The sequence below is a fragment of the Elephas maximus genome, chromosome 7 (assembly GCF_024166365.1).
Source record: "Elephas maximus indicus isolate mEleMax1 chromosome 7, mEleMax1 primary haplotype, whole genome shotgun sequence".
NCBI lineage: Eukaryota > Metazoa > Chordata > Mammalia > Proboscidea > Elephantidae > Elephas > Elephas maximus.
The window spans coordinates 117,343,559-117,347,400 of record NC_064825.1 but is presented as its reverse complement, the minus strand read 5'-3'; the positions used below and the strand labels follow the sequence as shown (position 1 = coordinate 117,347,400).

General features: G+C 40.1%; 1 pseudogene; it reads left to right on the top strand.

Moving 5' to 3' along the window:
- Positions 1-2,307: 2,307 nt before the first annotated feature.
- On the top strand, positions 2,308-3,624 carry LOC126080542 (olfactory receptor 5M11-like; annotated as a pseudogene).
- Positions 3,625-3,842: the final 218 nt, after the last annotated feature.

Here is a 3,842-nt window from a genome sequence, read left to right as displayed (position 1 = left end):
GTCAGTTAATATGACTATTATTCAAATTGACACAGAAACCACTAAGGCCAAAGATGATGAATTGAAGATTTTTACCAACTTCTGCAGTATGAAATTGACAGGACAAGCAATCAAGATGCACTGATAATTACTGGAGATTGGAATGTGTAAGTTGGAAACAAAAAAGAAGGATCGGTTGTTGGAATATATGGTGTTGATAATAGAAACGATGCCGGAGAGCACATAATTCAATTTTGCAAGACCAACGACTTCTTCATTGCAAATAACTTTTTCACTAATATAAACAGTGACTATACAAGTGGACTTTGCCAGATGGAATGCACAGGAATCAAATTGACTACATCTGTGGAAAGAGACAATAGGGAATCTCAATATCATTGATCAGAACAAGGCCAGGGGCTGACTGTGGATCAGACCAACAATAACTCATTTGGAAGGTCAGGTTGAAACTGAAGAAAATTAGAACAAGTCCATGAGAGACAAAGTACAAACTTGAGTACATCCCATCTGAATTTAGAGACCATCTCAAGAATAGATTTGACCTGTTGAACACTAATGAGTGAAGAACAGAAGAGTTGTGGAATGACATCAAGGATACCATACTTGAAGAAAGCAAGAGATCATTAAAAGACAGGAGAGAAAGAGACCTAAAGGAATGTCAGAAAAGACTCTGAAACTTGCTAAAGCAAAAAGAAAAAATGATGAAGTAAAAGAGCTGAAAAGAATATTTCAAAGGGCAACTCGAGAAGACAAAGTAAAGTATTATGATGATATATGCAAAGACCTGGAGATAGAAACCCAAAAGCGAAGAACACTCTCAGCATTTCTCAAGCCGAAAGAACTGAAGAAAAAACTCAAGCCTCAAGTTGTAATACTGAAAGTTTCTACAGGGAAAATATTAAATGACACAGGAAGCATCAAAAGAAGATGGAAGAAAGACACAGAATCACTATAACAAAAAGCTGTTCAGTCATTTCAAGAAGCAACATACGATCGGAAGCCAATGGTACTGAAGGAAGAAGTCCAAGCTGCACTGAAAGCACTGGTGAAAAACAAGGCTCCAGAAATTGACAGAATACCAATTAAAGCATTTCAACAAACAGCTGCAACACTAGATGTGCTCACTTGTCTATGCCAAGAAATTAGAAGGCAGTTACCTTGTCAACCGAATGGAAGAGATCCGTATCTATGCTTGTTCCCAGAAAAGGTGATCCTACTGAATGCAGAAGTTATCAAACAATATCATTAATATCACCTGCAAGCAAAATTTTGCTGAAGGTCATTCAAAAGTGGCTGCAGCAGTGTTTTGACAAGAAACTGCCAGAATTTCAGGCCAGATTCAGAAGAGGATGTGGAACCAGGGATATCACAGCTTATGTCAGATGGGTCCTGGCTGAAAGCAAAGAATACCAGAAAGATGTTTACCTGTGTTTTATTGACTACACTAAGGCATTAGACTCTGTGGGTCATAACAAATTATAGCTAACATTGTAGAGAATGGAAATTCCAAAACACTTAATTGTGCTCATCAGTAATCTGTACATGGATCAAGAGGCAGCCACTAGAACAGAACGAGGGAATACCACATGGTTTAAAGTCAGAAGAGGTGTGTGTCAGGGTTGTATTCCTTCACCATACCTATTCAATCTGTATGATCAGCAGATAATCTGAGAAGCTGGACTATATGAAGAACACAGCATCAGTATTGGAGGAAAACTCGGTAACAACCTGCGTTATGCAGACGACACAATCTTGCCTACTGAAATTGATGAGGAGTGGAAGCACTTACTGAGGAAGGTCAAAGGCCACAGCTTTCAGTGTGGTTGCACCTCAACATAAAGAAAACAACAATCCTCACAACCAATAAGCAACATCATGATAAGCAGAAAAGATTGAGATTGTGAAGGATTTCATTTTACTTGGATCCACAATCAATAGCCTTGGAAGCAGCAGTCGAGAAATCAAAAAACATATTACAGGGGCAAATCAGTTGCAAAAGACCTCTTTAAAGTGTTGCAAAGCAAAGATGCCACCTTGAGAACTCAGGTGTGTGTGATCCAAGCCATGGTGTTTTCAAATGCCTCATATGCATGGGAAAGCGGGACAATGAATAAGGAAGACTGAGGAAGAATCGGCTCCTTTGAATTGTGGTGTTGACGAAGAATATTGAATATACAAAGGATTGTCAAAAGGAGGAACAAGTCTGTCTTGGAAGAAGTACAACCAGAATGCTCCTTAGAAGCAAGGATGTCGACGCTACATCTCACACACTTTGGGCATTTTATCAGGAAGGATCAGTCCTTGGAGATGGACATCATGCTTCGTAAAATAAAGAGTCATGAAAAAGAGTAAGACTCTCTACTAGATGGATTGACACAGTGGCTACAACAATGAGGTCGAGCATAGCAACGATTTTAAGGATGGCACAGGACCGGGCAGTGTTTCGTTCTTTTGTGCATAGAGTCGCTATGAGTCACAAGTGACTCAATGGCACCTAACAACAACAATAAAGCTGTATGTGTAACTATAGGTATAGGTATAGAGGTAGAAAGCTATTACAAAGATAGAAGAAAAGATGGCTTAGTAAAGGTATGAGATTGATTATGGTAGTATTCAGAAAAAGAAAATTTGAATGACATAAGGAGGTTTAGAGAAAAATGATTTAATTAAACATGATTTATGCCTTCATGCTTGCTTTATTTTCATTTGTTTTAGGAGCAGGCATGGACGTTCAGGAAACGTCCAATAAAAATGGCAATGTGATAATAGAATTCATTCTCCTTGGGCTCACAGACTGCCCAGTACTCCAGCCTCTCCTCTTTGTACTGTTCCTGGTTGTTTACCTTGTGACACTCATAGGCAACCTGGGTATAATAGTGTTAATCAGACTGGACTCTCGTCTTCACAACCCACGTACTTCTTCCTCACTAACTTAGCCTTTGTGGACTTGTACTACGCCTCAAATGCAACCCCACAGATGCTGACTAATTTTTTATCAGAGAAGAAGTCCATTCCCTTTGCTGGTTGCTTTACACAGTGTTACCTTTTCATCGCACTTCTCCTCACTGAGGTTTGTATGCTGGCAGCAATGGCCTATGACCGCTATGTGGCCATATGCAACCCTCTGCGCTATAGTGTGAAAATGTCCAGGAAAGTCTGCACTGGTTTGGCCACATTTCCTTATGTCTATTTTATGGCTTCTCAGATGGCCTGTTCCAGGCCATCCTGACCTTCCACTTGACCTTCTGTAAGTCCAATGTCATTAATCACTTCTACTGGGCTGATCCACCACCATTAAATTGTCTTGCTCTGATACTTACGTCAAGGAACATGCCATGCTTATCTCAGCTGGCTTCAACCTCTCCAACTCCCTCACCATCATCCTGGTGTCCTGTCTTCGTTATTGCTGCCATCTTCCAGGTCAAATCAGCCGAGGGAAGGCACAAGGCATTCTCTACCTGTGGTTCCCATATGATGGCTGTCATGCTGTTTTATGGGACACTGTTCTGCATATATGTAAGACTGCCAGCAGACAAGACTGCTGAGGAATCCAAAATAATAGCTGTCTTCTACACCTTTGTAAGTCCAATGCTTAACCCAATGATCTATGGTCTTCGGAACTAAGATGTAAAGCAAGCCTTGAAGAATGTTTTTAGATGAAATATGGTCACTAAGATAGTAATGCCTTCGCAGTCCAATAAATGATAACTCTAAAAGGTTGTCTCAAATGTCTTTACATTTTGAGAGTGAGGGTTAATATTCTTTATGGGTATGTCTCTGGTATCTCAGCTGAAGGTCTCATGCCTGGGGAAAAACAAGATGCATTTATTACTCAAGGCTTT